The sequence below is a fragment of the Rhipicephalus sanguineus genome, chromosome 10 (genome assembly GCF_013339695.2).
Source record: "Rhipicephalus sanguineus isolate Rsan-2018 chromosome 10, BIME_Rsan_1.4, whole genome shotgun sequence".
In the NCBI taxonomy this organism is placed as follows: domain Eukaryota; kingdom Metazoa; phylum Arthropoda; class Arachnida; order Ixodida; family Ixodidae; genus Rhipicephalus; species Rhipicephalus sanguineus.
This window is the reverse complement of record NC_051185.1, coordinates 94396296-94414630: the sequence shown is the minus strand read 5'-3', so window position 1 is coordinate 94414630 and position 18335 is coordinate 94396296.

The following is an 18335-nucleotide window of genomic DNA, read 5'->3' as shown; positions in this document are numbered from 1 at the left end:
TGGTCAAATTTTATTCAGGCTCATGGCATATCAAGTCTTAGGATCCAATGTGCCAAGCCATCAGTAACTATTTAGAGGAAATTTTTCATTTTAAGCATGTGATTACCTAATTTCAAGTCGACCTTACAGCCATAATGCTGGGCTGAATTTCCAATGTGATATTTATGCATCAGCGCACAAAGAAAGCTGGTGGGTGTCGTTTACGAAACGCCATTGATCTGAGGCAAGTGGTACATACGCTATACCGGCCGCTGCATTAATAATCACCTAGGGGACCATGTATTATCCATTAAGAATAGTGTGGGTTCACACCTGCCTTCCATTGTGCTTTGTGCGGCTGCGCACCACTGTTTCGAGAAATGCATGTGAGAGAAAGAAGGGAAACTAGCCTGTGAAGTGCTTGAAGCGTATCACATACAAAAGAGGATGGATGCATCAGTGTTCCTTCGATCTTTCTGTAAAGAGTGAATGCTTACTTTTTGACAGCGCTGTGCGATAGTTTACACGTACTGTGCCCTGTCCGTGTGCGCATTTCTGAAAAATTATACATATATTTGGGCGATGTGTGGAAAATAAAATAGTTGAAAGTCTGGAGCACTATCCTGTCTTCGCTCGCATTTCTTCCTTGTTCTCAGTTGCGCCATAAATATGTCACTAAGCTTTGTACTAACTCACTCAACGTTACACTCTGCCTTTGAGAGCACTGGCAGAATGAGCCCCGCCAAAACCACACATATCTCAAGGGTGATTCTACGAGAGATCGAACATGCATATCCGTGAGATATTTTTATTTTGTCTGTTTTTTGTGTTGTGTGTGCACATTCAAAGCGCATGGAACCGAAAATTTTATTTCCAAAAGACGCTCCCAGCAAAGCAAAAAAAGATTTGAAGGTGGCAGCGCAGGCGCCCTTTTTTACTTACCGCAATATTTTCAGATTTCACGGCCGAATTTCATGAGTTATAAACGTGTCCAAAATTTTTGCTGCTGGGTGATTCCACGTAAGATCAAACAAACGATGGCTGGTCGACCTCTTAAATTTATTTCAAAACTTTATAGATTATTGTCTGATGAGTGGAAAGAAGAGATCCGCAATTTCTTTGGCCGCCAAAAGTTTTTTCGAAGCACATTAAATCAATAACGACGAAGAGGTGGAGTGGAGCACTCATTCGCTCTGCTGTATTGGCCAACTTTCGTAATTAATTGCACAAAATATATTAAAGTTAGGTAGCTGTAATTTCTTTTACTAAAGATATGCATGTTTTTTGTTTCTGCTCAGGTATTTTTAGTTTTTATGTGTAGCGTACATGTTTTTATAAAAAACCTTGAAATTGGCCAAGGAAACGTTATTTTCTTTACTTTGAAACTCTTTATCTCAAACAAGCCTTGTAGCAGAGCGACAAAAATTCCGCATTACGTTCTTCACATGCTTATCTACCAAACTGCCGAATCTTGTATACCTTTTCAGTAAAGAGATATGATCGGGCTAAGTTCAAGAAAACACCGAACAATGGAAACTTCTGACGACAATTAAAAAACAAACACATTTTTCATATTTCTTAAACTTTGTCCACTTATTCTCCTCCACATCAGCTTTCACAATCATTGAAAACATGTTGCATAATATGGTTGCACTATTAGTTACGGCCCCTCCAATGAGACCCATAGGCAAGGATTGGCAATTCCGACTTCTTGCCCAGCAAGTGTATAAATGCAGGCAGGATTGAATTCCTTTTTATTAAAAGGACAGCAGGTGCTGAGAGAGAGAGAGAGAGAGAAAGCTCTTTAATGAAAAACAGAGAATTCTGCCGGCGTACCTAAAGGCGCCTACATGCTACTCTGTATAGGGGAGGGGAGTGAGGACAGAAAGGCCCTAGGAGGAGGAGGGCAGAAAAGGAGAAGGAGAAAAAAAGAAGATAATATGATCGTGGTATGTACATGTCACAACGTAATGATGCTGATGTAAGTTAATTTACAGTTTATCAATTCGGTGAATGTCCTCGAGGAATCGGAACAGAAATTTTAAAATTTTACGTTGCTGAGAAGGAGAAGACGTAGGTCCGAGTATATTCCTGAGATCTAGCGGTGCTTGGGAAGTTGAGCATATACTACTTTCGAGACAAGTTCTTTCTTCTCTGTATGCCTGGCAATCTAATAAAATATGTTCTATTGTTTCTAGAGCACCACAGTTATCACAGTATGGGTCAGTGGTCAAACCAAGGCGGCACATGTAGCTATTGGTGAATGCTGCGTTGAGGCGAAGACGATGATAGAGTGTCTCAAGGTGACGAGGAAGGTGATGCGGAAGTCTTGTTTTTAAGTCAGGGTCTATGGAGCGGAGAAAGAGGTCTTGAGGCGAAAGATTCCATAACTGATCCCTCTCTCGGTGGGCGTTCTTCTTTGCCATTGCTGATGCATCTGACTTAGTGAAGTGTGTCCGTCGAATTTTCCTTAAGCATATACCTCTACGTGCAGCTAGATCCGCTTTTTCATTTCCGTATATGCCGCAGTGTCCGGGAATCCACTGGAACATGACAGTGTGACCAGACACAGTGGCCATGTGGTGGATGTAACCAATGTCTCGGGTCACCGGATGTTGTTGACGAGTGGCGTTGATGTTGCTCATGCTCTGTAGGGCTGCTTTCGAATCTGTTAAAATGACCCATCGTCCAGGAGGTTGCCGCTGGATGTAAAGAATGGCTTCCTTTATCGCGTACAGTTCGGCTGACGTGCTTGTTGTTAGTCGTTCAAGACGGTAAGAGAAACATTGGTCCGTTGAAGATATGTATAAACCACTTGACGAACTATGGGAAGAGCAAGACCCGTCGGTAAAGATGTGAGCCGAACTGGAGTATTTCTTGGCGATGTATTCTAGGGTGATTTGCAAAATCTCAGCTTGTGGCATATTCTTTTTCGAGTTGATACCGGGGATGTGTGAACAGACTTGCATAGATGACAGTGTCCAAGGTGGAAAATTCAAGGGCATGAGCTCTCGCATCATTACAGGAATGGGGGCACTTATTTCTCGGACTGCTTGTCCAAAGCTTGAGTTAGCGCAGCTTTTAGCAATGCGGCCAAGGAAGTGTTTTCCATTTTGGGTGATGTGTCGGAGATGAATGCGTAAGACTTCTTGTCTACTGAGGACGTCAAGAGGTAAGCACCTTGCTTCCGCTACCGTTCCGACGCACGAAGATCCTTTTGGTAGGCCAAGGCATATCCGTAGAGAGTTGTTGCGTGCGGCATCAAGTTTCTTTTTGCTGGTCAATGATATTCGCTGTAGTACTGGCAGACTGTAGCGCAAAATACCGTCGACGTAAGCTTTGTGTAGAAGTATCATCGAGTGGCAGCCGCTACCCCATTGTGCTCCTGCCATGTAGCGGAGTACTTGTGAGAATGCAGAGATTCTTGCACAAAGTTTGTTCACCTGTGGTGACCAAGACAGGCTTCTGTCAATGATTACGCCAAGAAACCTTTGGCATCGCACATAAGGAAGAGCGCGTCCACTGACTATTAGTGGGTACTTTTTCATGCTCTTCCGGGAGAAGGCCATGACGACGCTCTTTTCCGGAGATAGGTGCAGACCTCTGTGTGTCAAATAGAGGGAGGTGTTTGCCAGCGCTTTCTGTAACCTCTGCTGAGTGACATAGCGAGAAGGTGATGCGCTCCATATGCAGATATCGTCTGCATACATTGTAATGTGGACACCACGTGGTAACTGTTTCTTGAGGTGAATAAGAACGAGGTTGAACAATAAAGGGCTAAGCACTGCACCCTGTGGTACACCCTTCTTTATAGCGTAGTATGCAGTATGGCCTTCTGCAGTGCTCATGAACAGTTGCCGCCCTTGCAAATAGTTCGCAATCCATGCGTATACTCTTCCTCCAAGACCGATGGCAACCAGGGCTTCAAGGATTGCACTGTGGGCCACAGAGTCGAATGCTGCCTTGATGTCCAGAAAAATGGCAATTGGTATGTGTCCTTGGGTAAGTTCTTCTTCAATTGATGAGGTGAAGGCTATCACATTGTCAATAGCTGACCGGTGTTGCCTAAATCCATTCATTTCTTGGGGGTACAGTTTCCTGCTTTCAAGTAGCCATGTTAGTCTTTTGTGTACCATTTTCTCCATGAGTTTTCCGATGCAACTTAAAAGAGCTATAGGTCTGAAAGAGGCATAGCTCGTTGGCCGTTTGCCTGGTTTCATGACTGGGATTATTTTTGCCAGCTTCCATTCAGCAGGAACTTCTGCATTTATCCAAGAATCATTGTATAATTCCAGCAGCCGAAGAAGAGAGTTTTGGGATAAGTGTGCGATAGCTTTATAAGTAATTCCGTCATGCCCTGGAGAAGAGCGTTTGTTACAATCAATGATAGCAACCCTCAGTTCCTCCAGGGAAAATGGAGTATCCAAAGCTGGTACAGCCGAACGTGGTACATTAGTGTTAAGACTGTTGGTCCTTGGCAGCAGTCCTGCGCATCCAGACAGACGTCTACAATATTCGTTGGCAACAGCCTTGAGCGGCATTCGTTCATGAAGTGAGAGCGCTGTGAACGGGTGAAGTTGCTGGGGTTCTCTGCGAATTCCTTTGATTACACGCCAGATTTTGGCTAACGGTTTTCGGACGTCCAGAGTTGCACAAAAGTTTCTCCATCTCTGCCTCTTCAGCTTGGTTAAGTAGCGACGGATATGTCTCTGTGCACGCCGGCAAGCACGGAGATCTTCGATGTTTTTAGTCCTTAGCGCTCTTCGTTCCGCTCGCCTTCGTATCGCAACTAGTCTCTGAAATTCTTCATCATTGGCTGGGACATCACAGTGCTTGCTTGTGGTACGTGTGTTTTCTCTGAGGCAGTAGGAAATCGTAGGAATGATCTCAGCGCTCCTGGTTGCGGCTGTGATTCCTCTATTTACTGCTTCTGTGTACGCTTCCCAGTCAACGGATCTTGTCTGTATTTTTTCCGGTGACGCCTGAGCATCATGAGCTGATATCAGAATTGGATAGTGATCACTACCTCGCGTTTCCAAGTCGGTGCACCAACTGAACAGCCTTGTAGTGCTCCTTGTTACAAACGATATGTCAATGCAACTAGTGACCCTCGGATTCTTCAAGTAGGTAACACGACCATCATTCAGCGGTTCAATTGAATACTTTGCTAAAAGCTCCGCAAGTTTGGCTCCACGTGTGCACGTGTGCGAACTGCCCCAAATTTCGTTATGAGCGTTAAAGTCACCGCATATAATATGCGGCGCGGAAGTTTTCGTTATCAAGCTTTCTAGTCTAGAAACATCAAACGGCGAATTTGGTTGAAGGTATACACCGATGACTGTAAACCTTTGGGAGGCTATCATTGTAGTTACACAGACGTATTCATCTCTATCGTGTGGTGCGACTTCAAGTTCAGAAGCAGGAATGTCGATTCGTATGCCAACTAGGAGTCGGCTGATACCCTTTTGCCGACGTGAATGATAAAAATAGTAGCCGTTCATCCGAAATTGTTCACCAACACGGGACTCGGAAATCACCATAAAAGGGAAGCGGTACGCTCGCACAAGGCATCGGAGGTCCGTTAGCTTCGAGCGCAAACCGCGAGCGTTCCACTGAAATATTGTACATGTTCGGAGGTGTTTGTTAATGCAAACTGCAGGTGAGGACATTGCCGGTGAAGCCATCATTGCTGCGTCGATGAGTCGTAGCGCTGCGGCGCATACGTCGCCGTCACTAAATGCTCCAACGCCAAAACAGCTTCCACCTCAGGTAGGCTCTTAGAGGAAGGAGCAGCTCGAAGAAGAGCCTTTATAGCTGCAAACATCATAGGGATAAGTAGGCTTGATATGTCGCTGGCCACTGATGAGTCTGTCTGCTTTTCATGGCTGGTGCTAGGTGTATGTGGATTCTTAGGTGTGTGCTGGCGGTTGCCTGCACTTGATATTCCTCGGGGCTTTGCTTGGAGGGTCTTCGAAGACGATTCTTCTGCAAGATGTCCTTTTATGACCGATGCAAAGGTCTTTTTAGATGACATTCCTTGAAGCGATGTATCTTTGTGCTGTGGTTCGATACTTGTAAATACTACATCCGGGTTTGGTGGCGGTTCATTCCGTCTAGGTGCTTTTCCCTGAATTTGTTCCAAGTGACGTGCCAGAGTTGCTGCTTTCTTTTTAGGGCACCCTCCGTACGAGGCCGGGTGAGAACCCCCACAGTTAGCACAGAGAGGCTGTGCTCGTGACTTGCACTCCTTATGTGTATGAGCACCAGAACATATCTTGCACCTTATGGGGCCGTTGCAATGTTTTGCAATATGGCCATGTCGTTGGCATCTAAAACACTGCGTTGCTGATCCAATGTATTCCAGTACGGGATAGCTGCAGAACCCAAGAACAATTCGCTTTGGCATAGGAGAGTCTCTTGAAAACTCGAGAATTACAGATCGCCGCCTAGACTCCGCTACTCCGCCTTCATCACAAGGGACGTAGGAGACTTGTCTTCTAGCTGAGATGACACCTTGTGCTTGTAAGTACCGCTGGAGCTCTTCATCCGAATATTCGAGGGGAACGTCCTGGATTTTCCCATACGTGGCAGAGTAGGAGTAAGGAACTCGCGCTTCAACAGACACACCAGCTAATTCCGAGATGGCGAGCAGGCGATTAGCAGCAGGAAGTGTCGACACAGTCACCATAAGGCTACCATCCTTGTTGAGGCGATGACGGATAACTTTTTCTTGTGCGGACGCAACTACCGCAGATGCCAAAATGTTCGGGTTCACTTTCCAGAAACTTGCTTCAGGTGACATTGGCCTGAGTACAACAGGTATTCCAGCACCTCTGTTCTTCTTGTAATTCACAACCATGAATGACGCTTGGTCCATGTCCTCTCCGCTGTAGCGTGCGGAATTTTCTGTCTCGTCATCCTCACGTAACCTCTTTGCAACTTGCTCTCCTGCACCTTGATCTGTAGAAGAGCCGTGGCCACTCACCGTTTTGTTGACTGTGGAAGACGCCATGAGTGCAGCATGAAGCGCAGCCGATGGTGTCAGCCCGTCTCGCAGCTTCGTCGGCGCAGCGCGCCTAGTAGGCCGCTTGACGTGCCGTTCTCGTTGAAAGGAGACCCCCAGGCCTTTACGTGTTGATCACTCTTATTAATGTTCTCAAAAATGCGAGAATCGTTGGAAAAAACTGAGAAATTACAGCTCGTAGCACGGTGGCTACCGTTACTACACGTCGTCTTCCTCCCAGGTGCTGAAAAAGGTGTCACTGGCACTGAAGTCGTTATTTTGAAATTATTTGGTCACTGCAGCGGACACGAGCGCGGGGTTACCGATCACGCGCGCGCGGACCCGAGATGCTCGTTTTAAAGGGGCCCTGCAACACTTTTCGAACATGCTCAAAAAGCGCTGCCGATCGGTAGTCGAGGCTCCCGAGAACACGCGAGCGAAATATTACAGCGATGCGCACGGCTTGGAATTTACCATAAATTCTCAAAGTCAGCTGAAAATCGCTCCCTCTTCTCTCGACAAATGATGTATTAGTCCGCAAAATATGACGCGATTGTCGGCAGTTCTACCATTGGCTGATGTTATAATCACGATAACACCCTCATTATTACTTTCGTTGTTAATTTTGAGTTCAATAAGTAGATAATATGTATGTTTATATTCTGTTATCGCGTTAAAAACACCGAACAAACATTAATATTAGCACTTCCGGTCTCACCGACAGCTCGTCTGCTCGTAGTTGCGTGGTTCCGTTTTCTTCGCCATGCGCAGTGCCGAAAACGTGAATATTTCTGTGCTTTTGACCATCGCCGGTTGCCGTTGAGAGTGGCAGCCGTTCGAGTGTTGCCTCGTCAACTGGGAACTGCATCGTCGGCACGTTCTCACGACCGACCGAGGCAGCCGTGCAGCATGTCTCCGATAACAATGCTGGCGTCCGGTAATGGCGGCGCTTCGGGGTCGTCTGCCAGTGCCGTCTTACGAGGCGGTGTATCGGAGTATGGGCCGAAACCGATCTCAGCTGTCATTCGTTCCAAACGAGCGCGCAGGTTTGCTTCCATGGTTGGCAGAGCGATGAAAACACTACGGCGTTCGAGGTGCACACCCAACATTACCAAACCGACGCGCAGTTTTCAAGCACGCGCGATATCGGCTCCGCTCGACGAGAACGACGCAAGCCGACCGGAAGTGGCGGCACAGACCACGTGGTTGCGCCCAGACGTCAGAGAGAAAAAAATGAAGAAAAAAACACCGCCGGCGCTCTTGGGCGGAGCCTCGCTCCTCTGCGCTGCCTCCCTCGACTCGCTGCCTAGCTTTCCGCGCGCGCTCGCGGCGTTGAGTTGAGGGAGAAAGCTGCGGAACGTGATCTCTATAATTTGGTAACACCACTTAGACTTGACGGATTCGAAAAATTTTTGCGGCATATGACTCGTGAAGAGTCATACGTCAATAATGAGACTATTCCAATATAACTAAGAAAGGTGTTGCAGGGCCCCTTTAAGAGACAGCGCAGTGAGAGCTCGTTTTCGCGTCCTCAGACCCAATGAGTTCGAAACAGCAACACCTCTCGGATGACTTGAACGCATGTGCACCGGTAGTCGCACTGATCTGGTTAATGACGTCGATTTCTTTTTCAGGGGGCATAAGAATGTCATCGTTAAACTATGCGTTCCGTGAAGGTCTTTCATTGCAGTGGTAGCAAAAGCACGCATAGCACAAGTGGTCCGTCTCACTGATAGTCACTGATCTTTCGGGCGTTAAACGTTCCTTCAAAGCATGTCTAGGTTGGCAACTCTGCGAAATTAAGGCTTCTTTGCAATAATTAAAGGAGTACTGACACAATTTTCAGACCCTACAGGGGCGTCTGTGCAAGCAGGCGTTTGGTGTGTAGCGACACCACGGACCCGAGCTAAGGGGGGTTCCGACCGCTCCCACGCCTCGCCGTGCGTGGCGTTGCCGTACCCGGGGAAAAGGGGATCCTGGGGGTTCAGCCGACGCCGGGTGATTGGACCTTTAAGGCCCCCCGGCAGAGGCAACACACCCTTTTGGCCCCGGCTTCACGTAGACGGCACCCCTGGGTGAAATCGGCAGTCGCCTTTTCCTATCTCTCTGCCTGCACATTTTCGCCTTTCTCTCTCTCCTTTTTGGCTTTCCTTTCCTCTCCTCTCTTCCAGTAACTTCACTTTTTTTTCCTGGTGGCCAGGAAAACCTTGGCTACACCATATTTGGTTATAGCGGCCATGTACAGCTGCCGTTTGCGTTTCCTTCATGTCTCGTGGCATCCCCTCGTTGGGCTCGGTGGTGGGTGGCTGGCATGGCTGCCCGAAAATACACACTTCTCATGGGATCGCCCAACCCTTTTCCAACTGATCGTACCCTCAAAACGATGCGCACCGATGCCACCTCCTGCTCTCGCCAGAAACAAGGAAACAATTCCGAAATTCCACATCATCCATTGTGAACAAGCATCCACAAAAGCTAGAGCAATCTCTCCATTTCTCGTGGCAAAGTGCTTAAGGCAAACCATCAGAACAGGTCATAAAGCCACAAAGCTGGCAAGCGGTGACCTGCTGCTTGAACTCAAAAATAAAGACCAGTATGACAAACTCGTGCACCTTATGGCATTTGGTCACAACCCTGTCTCGGTTAGTGCCCATCGAACCATGAACACTGTTAAGGGCGTAGTCTCTGGCGATGACCTAAAAGAACTGACTGAAGAAGAACTGCTTGATGGATGGAGGGACCACAACGTAATCCATGTGCAACGCATCAAAATCAGACGAGAAAACACAGAAATCCCGACGAAGCACCTAATACATTTAACTCCACACCTCTACCTGACACCCTCGAAACTGGATAAGTCAAGCTCCCTGTCAGACCGTTCATTCCAAACCCGCGACGTTGTTTTAGATGTCAAAGGTTTGGACACGCGTCTCAGAGCTGCCGAGGGCAGCTTACCTGTGCAAGGTGCGGCAAAACTGGTCACTCTGCGGACGAGTGCAGTGATGTATATTGTGCGAACTGTGATGGTCCTCACCCAGCGTACTCCAGAGCTTGCCCAGCCTGGAAGAAAGAAAAGGAAATAATAGCTATCAAAGTAAAGGAAAACATAACCTTCCGTGAGGCACGCCAACGTATTTCGTTGACATTTTCAAACAGACCATCTTTCGCCGAAGTGGTGCAACAGGGGGCAGCACCACAACGGCCTTTTGCGGTTGCCAGCACCACGCGCAGCGTGCCGAGGCTAGCGCCCCCTGCCCCCACGGTGGGTTCAGCCAATGCTGTCCTGCCTCCCCCCAAATCGGCCGTACCAGAGGCCTCTGCGACGTCTGGCAACAGCCAGGGCCGTGTAGAGACCAAGAATGTCCCTTCGACATCGGGCATGGTGGGGTCGAAGGCCCCGCCTCAAGAGACGAGGCCTAGACGACGTACCGGTCGCTCGTTAGAGCGTGTGTCCAACGCTTCAACTGAAGCTATGGACACTACACCTAGTACAACGGCGCAGGCAGCGCCTAAGGAGCGGCGAGCCTCCCTCGACCGCTCCAAGAAAGAGAAAACTCCAATTACAGGACCTGAAAAGGCTCTGTAAATTGAGCCCACCGCCTTTCTGACACACACAGCACAGGTTAGTTTCAGGATGGATACGATAATTCAATGGAACGTCAGAGGCCTATTGCACAACCTCGATGACGTCCAAGAACTTCTAAGAAAGTTTCAAGCGAAAGTGCTGTGTGTGCAAGAAACGCACTTAAGTTCAAAAAACACAAACTTCCTCCGACAACACATTATTTATCGTAAAGATCGCGTGGATGCTGCTACATCATCTGGTGGTGTAGCGATCATAGTCGATAAGAGTATAGCAGTCCAGCATTTGCCACTCCAAACGGCCCTTGAAGCTGTGGCCGTTCGAGCCGTACTTTTAAATAAACTCGTTACGATATGCTCCTTATATATCGCGCCACATTATCAGCTCCACAAACACGATTTAGAATCATTAATAGATGAGCTTCCAGAGCCCTTTTTGATTCTTGGTGATTTTAATGCACACCATGTCCTGTGGGGCGATTCTCGCTGTGACACACGAGGACGTCTTATTGAGCACCTACTTTTTACGTCTAGGTTATGTCTCTTGAACACGAAAGAGCCCACATATTTTAGCCTCGCAAACAAATCATACTCCGCGTTAGATCTAAGCATTCCATCACCGTCGCTTTTAACTTATTTTAAATGGAATGTTCTTAAAAACCCATATGGAAGTGACCATTTTCCGATAATTCTGAGTACACTATCTTAAAGTAACCCTCCTCCGCAGGCCCCTCGGTCGAAGGTTGACTCAGCTGATTGGGAACAGTACCGGTGTCTTTCTCAAGTGACGTGGGCTGACATGTCCACCCTAAGCATTGATGATGCTGTAAAATATTTTACAGCTTTCCTACTTGATGCCGCTTCTAAATGTATTCCTCAAGCGAGCGGCATGGATTCCAAGCGACGGGTTCTCTGGTGGAACGATGCATGCAGGAGTGCGCGGAGGAAGCAGAACAAACCATGGGCGTTGCTTCGCGATTCTCCGACACCAGAAAACTTGGAAAACTTCAAGCACATCAAATCACAGGCAAGGAGAACGCGCCGACAAGCTAGACGAGAGAGTTGGACATAGTTTATATCAAGTGTCAACTCGTACACAGATGAGGCAAAAGTATGGAATAGAGTAAAGAAGGTGAACGGTCAACAAACGTACTCACTACCATTAGTAGATACCCAGGGTGAAAGCTTGGAAGATCAAGCTAACTCCTTGGGCGCACATTTTCAACACATTTCTAGCTCTTCACATTACTCCGAAACCTTCCAAAGATACAAATCACATATAGAAAAACAGAAGTTAGAACGCAAATGTTCAAAAAATGAGGCATACAACCAACCTTTCTGCTTAGCAGAACTGCAGGCGGCATTAAACTGCTGCAATAAATCGGCCCCAGGTTCTGATCGCATTCTATACCAGATGCTGAAACACCTATCACATGAAACACAAAATACCCTCCTTTCGCTTTACAACGCCATATGGTCCTCCGGTGAGATCCCATCTGCTTGGAAGGAAGCTATTATAATTCCTTTTCTAAAACAGGGAAAGGATCCATCGTGTGTTTCAAGTTACAGGCCGATAGCGTTAACAAGTTGCGTTTGTAAAGTATTTGAAAAAATGATTAACTGCCGCCTAATACACTTCCTTGAATCAAACAAACTTCTTGACCCGCATCAGTGCGGGTTTCGAGAAAGTCGTTCCACAACTGACCATTTAATACGCATTGAGGCACAAATTCGCGAAGCATTTGTCCCTAAGCAATTCTTTCTCTCAGTATTCCTTGACATGGAAAAAGCACATGATACAACATGGCGGTTTGGGATACTGAGAGGCCTCTCACACCTGGGTATACGAGGCAGGATGTTGTCTATAATCGAAAGTTATTTGTCCTATCGCACATTTCGTGTCCGAGTGGGAAATGTCTTATCCAGACCATTCGTTCAGGAAACTGGAGCGCCACAGGGTGGTGTCCTCAGCTGCACACTTTTTATTATAAAAATGAATTCTGTGCGTCTGTGCATTCCACGCAGCATATTTTATTGTGTATATGTCGATGACATTCAAATAGGTTTTAAGTCGTGCAACCTTGCAATGTGTGAGCGGCAGGTGCAGCTTGGTTTAAACAAGGTGGCCAAATGGGCAGAAGAGAATGGGTTCAGCTTCAATCCACAAAAAAGCATCTGCGTTCTATTTACCAGAAACAGATGCCTGCACCCCGATCCCGACATTGACCTGCATGGTCAGCGGCTACCCGTCAAAGTGGAACACAAATTCCTAGGTTTAATCTTGGATACGAAGCTAATTTTTGTGCCACACATCAAATATCTTAAAGTGCATGAAAACAATGAACATTCTAAAAGTGCTGTCACACACATCTTGGGGCAGTGACAAGAAGTGTCTCATTAACTTATACAAAAGTGTCTCATTAACTTATACGCACACGCCTAGACTATGGGGCCATAGTGTATCAGCCTGCTACGCCAAGCGCTCTGAAGATGCTGGACCCCGTCCATCATCTAGGTATCCGTCTTTGTACAGGTGCCTTCAGAACAAGCCCTGTGGAAAGTCTTTACGTGGAATCAGACGAGTGGTCGCTTCATTTACAGAGATCATACTCATCTTTCATGCATTTTCTCAAAGTGTATGTAAACGAGGAACACCCCACATACTGTACCATAAATGACATATCCAGCTCTCAACTCTTTGAAAACCGTCCTACCGTACGAGAGCCCTACTCACTGCATGTGAGAGGTTTGGCAAGGGAATTTCAGTCCCGCTCTTCGAAAACAGCCTGATGGCTCCAGCTATACAGCTCCCACCGTGGCAGTGGTAGCTTGTAGACTGTGACCTGTCCTTCGTAGGAGTCACGAAGCACGCCCCTGTTGCACATATTCGTATGCACTTTTTAGAATTACATCACCAGTAATATTGCACCGAATTCTATACTGATGCGTCGAAGTCCCATTCTGGCGTCTCTTACGCAGCGGTTGGCCCATCTTTTTCGGATACCGGGTTGCTGCATCCTCAAACAAGCATATTTACGGGAGAGGCTCACGCAATATTGTAAGCCGCTAAGCGTATTGAGGAAGCAAAACTACCTAAAGCTGGTATATACACATATTCTTTAAGTGTTGTGAAGGCTTTAAAAACCTCTAGAATTCACAAAAAGCCTGTGCTTGTTAAGCTGTACTCTGTCTTTTGTGGAATTTATGAGTCCAAGCAGCACGTCGTGGTATGATGGGAGCCAGGCCACCGTGGTATAGAGGGCAACGTACTGGAGGACCGGCTTGCCTCATCTGTTCACACAGACGCCGCCAACACTTCCGTGCCAGTTCCAGCATTGGGCCTCAAGCCCTTTTTAAGGAGAACACTCAGAGCTTACTGGCAGCGCTCGTGGGATCGACAAACTCAAAATAATTTACATCTTGTCAAGCCGCAGCTTGGTAATTGGCCACCGGTACCAAGGTCACGCCGTACAGAAGTCACTCTCTCCAGACTTAGGATAGGTCACACATACAGCACACACGCACACCTTCTGTCAGGTGGTGAACCATCAATGCGCGAGAAATGTGGTGACCCACTTACCTTGCTTCACGTTATGATACAGTGCAACGAATTAGTTGCTATACGAAGAAAACACTTCCCAATAGCCTACCGAGAGCATGTTCCATTACATCCTTTGATGTTCTTAGGCAGGGAACCGCTTTTTAAATACGAGTCATTGTTCACGGTGTTAAAGGATGTACATACTTTTCTCATCATATTCCCAGGCCACCCGTAGCACGACCTCTCAACAGAGGCTGCTACTGCGGTAGCTACATCAGAGAAAGCATCTGCCTCGCGGCCTTTGGGCACAAGGGCGTTGACGAGGCACCCGTGCTAATGCCAGGCCCCCATATATTTTTTCTACCGCCACCACTTGAAATTCATTCTAACGGGCACACATTTCACGTCGCCGTCATGCTTTTAATACTTCTATGTTTTACCCGCCTTTAGCACGCGGAATTTTAGGCCCATATACAGCTACTTACCATAACCATCGTTCATATTGTCACGTGGTCGTGACGTTGACGAAGGCAGCAGTCGGCGTTTTCAAGATGAAACTGTTCATTTGGCCGAACTTGTGGCCGAGAAACTGAAAGTCAAACTATAGCAATACACTGATAGTGGCGAACAGAGCGTCGTCCGTCGATCAACTGACAAGCGGTCAAGCGCGTCGGCTTTTATACAGGCGCTATCGAACTTTCCAGCAATATCGCTGGTGGTGGCGTTATCTCTAGACAAAACTGGAACATTCGCGTGCGGGGCGCAATCTTAACAAAACGATCTACTACAGTCGCAAAGCTTCTCGAACACTGCTTCGTGGACAGAGTCGAGCGTTGATAACCGTCCCTGCCGGTCAAACCCGAATACATCAAAACAAGACAAGAAGTGGGCGTGGCATTGCCCCCCTCTGAAAAAGCATCGTCCCGATGCTTGTGAAAGAACATAGAAAAGAAAAAAAACAAGTGCATACACAAATAAATTACAATAACAAAGGAAAAAAATAGAGTCGCCAGGTTCGCTAACGCGAAAAAAAAACGGCTTAAGGCGCACGACATGGACGACTTCAGGTCGTGCGCGGCATCGCTGGGAGTTCGTAATGCCGTCCGGGATGACCTCGTAATCAAGAGCGCCGAGGCGTCGAAGAACCTTGTATGACCCGAAGTATCGCCGAAGGAGTTTTTCGCTAAGCCCACGTCGGCGTATCGGCGTCCAGACCCAAACACGGTCGCCGGGCTGGTATCCCACGAAGCGTCGTCGAAGATTGTAGCGACGGCTGTCGGTGTGCTGCTGGGTCTTGATGCGCAGGCGGGCGAGCTGTCGAGCTTCTTCGGCACGTTGTAAGTAAGCGGCGGCATCGAGATTTTCTTCGTCGGTGACTTTGGGTAGCATGGCGTCGAGCGTCGTCGCTGGGCTCCTTCCGTAGACCAACTTGTACGACGTCATCTGCGTCGTTTCTTGGACGGCCATGTCGTATGCGAAGGTCACATACGGAAAGATGGCATCCCACGTCTTGTGTTCGACGTCGACATACATGGCCAACATGTCGGCGATGGTCTTGTTTAGACGCTCGGTGAGGCCATTTGTCTGTGGGTGGTACGCTGTGGTCGGCGGTGGCTTGTTTGGCTGTATCTCAGCATTGCCTGAGGTAGGTCAGCAGTAAACGCCGTACCTCTGTTGGTGATGAGGACCTCTGGGGCGCCATGACGCAGGACGATGTTCTCAAGGAAGAACTTCGCTACCTCGGCGGCACTGCTTCTGGGTAGGGCCCTTGTCTCGGCGTAGCGGGTGAGGTAGTGGGTAGCTACGACGATTCATTTGTTTCCGGTATTGGACGCCTGGAACGGCCCCAGTAAGTCCATCCCGATTTGCTGGAACGGCCGTCGAGGTGGCTCGATAGGCTGCAGAAGTCCGGCTGGCCTAGTGGGCGGTGTCTTGCGTCGCTGACATTCCCGGCAGGTCTTTACGTAACGAGTCACGTCGGCGGAAAGGCGCCGCCAGTAGTACTTGTCCTGTGTACTTGCTAGCGTGCAAGAAACACCCGGGTGTCCAGACGTCGTGTCGTCGTGCAGAGCCTGGAGGACCACTGGCCACAATGTCGAGGGTACCACGAGAAGGCAATCGGCTCGAAGCGGTGAGAAGTTCTTCTTTATGAGAACACCGTTGCGCAAGAAAAACGACGTCAGTCCCCGCGTGAATACCTTCGGAACAACGGTGGTTCTGCCCTTGACTTATTTCGGCACTTATGATTCCAAAGAAGGAGTCGTCCTCCTTGTCGTCCTGTGGCGGTGGGTCGACGGGGGCGCGAGACAGGCAGTCAGCGTCTGATTGTTTTCTTCCGGACTTGTAAACGACGGTAATGTCGAATTCTTGGAGTCGTAGGCTCCACCGTGCGAGGCGACCTGAAGGGTCCTTCAAGTTAGCTAGGCAACACAATGCGTGGTGGTCGCTCACAACTTTGAAGGGCCTGCCGTAGAGGTAGGAGCGAAACTTGGATGCAGCCCAGATGATCGCTAGGCACTCCTTTTCTGTTGTGGAATAGTTCGTTTCTGCCTTTGATAGCGACGGGCTAGCATAACTGATGACCCTTCCTGCCCGTCAGTCTTCTGCACAAGGACGGCGCCGAGTCCTACGCTGCTTGCGTCGGTGTGGATTTCCGTATCGGCGTATTAGTCGAAATGCGCTGGTATCGGAGGCATCTGAAGGCGTCGTTTCAGTTCTTCAAATGCTTCGATTTGCGCCGTTTCCCACTTGAATGGCACGTCGGTCTTCGTGAGGTGAGTTAGCGGTTCGGCGATTCGTGAAAATTCCTTGGCAAAGCGCCTGTAGTAGGCGCACAAGCCGAGAAAACGGCGCACGGCTTTCGTGTCGGTGGGAGGCGGGAAGGCAGCGATGGCAGCTGTTTTCCGCGCGTATGGGCGAACGCCACCTTTGCTGATCACGTGACCCAAAAACAGTAGCTCCTCGTATGCAAAGCGGCACTTTTCAGGCTTCAAGGTGAGGCCAGAGGTCTTGATTGCTTGTAGTACAGCGTCAAGGCGCCGGAGGTGTTCGTCGAAGCTTGAGGCAAACACAATGACGTCGTCCAAGTACACAAGGCAAGTCTGCCACTTCAATCCAGCCAGCACGGTATCCATAACGCGCTGGAACGTCGCAGGTGCCGAGAAAAGATCAAAGGGCATAACCTTGAACTCGAAGAGGCCGTCAGGTGTTATAATGGCAGTCTTCTCTCGTTCTGTCTCGTCGACTTCGATTTGCCAATAGCCGGTCTTGAGGTCCATCGACGAAAAGTACCTCGCGTTGTAGAGTCGATCCAGGGCGCCGTCTATCCGTGGGAGAGGGTAGACGTCTTTCTTCGTGATTTTGTTCAGGCGGCGATAATCGACGCAGAAGCATAGGGTTCCGTCCTTCTTCTTCACTAACACCACGGGTGACGCCCATGGACTCTTCGAGGGCTGGATGATGTCGTCGCGTAGCATTTCGTCTACTTGTTTCTTTATGGATTCGCGTTCTCGCGTCGAAACTCTGTACGGGCTCTCCCGGAGTGGCCTGGGATTTTACTCTGTGATGATGCGATGTTTTGCGACTGGGGTCTGGTGGATTCTTGACGATGACGAAAAGCAGTCCCTGTATTTCAAGAGCAGGGTTTTGAGCTGTTCTTGTTTATGCGTCGGAAGGCTACGATTGACGTCGAAAGCTGGTTGAGGAGCTTGGTTCGTCGGTGTGGGCTCGGAAGAATCGGCGATGGCGAAAGCATTGGTGGCTGCCACAATTTCTTCGATGTAGGGGACTGTCGTGCCTTTGTTTACGTGCTTATACGCATTGCTAAAATTTGTGAGCATCACTGTTGCTTTGCCTCTCCGCAACTCTGCTATTCCTCTTGCGACGCAAATCTCGTGGTTAATCAACTGGTGCTGGTCGCCTTCAACGACGCCTTCCAGGTCTACTACTTGCTGAGAGCCGACGGAAATGATGACGCTGGAATGAGGGGATACGGTTACCTGGTCTTCGAGCACATTCAAGGCATGCTTCCCCGGCGGCGTGTACCGCGGTAATGCTTTTTCTGTAGATAGTGTTATCGACTTGGATCTGAGGTCGATGACTGCACCATGAAGGCCTAAGGATGACATCTCGGGAGCAATGCTGAAGGACTACGAAGCTTGCGGGATAAATCCGGTTGTTGATGGAGACCCTCGCTGTGGAGATTCCTGCCGGCGTTACTAGGTTACTAGG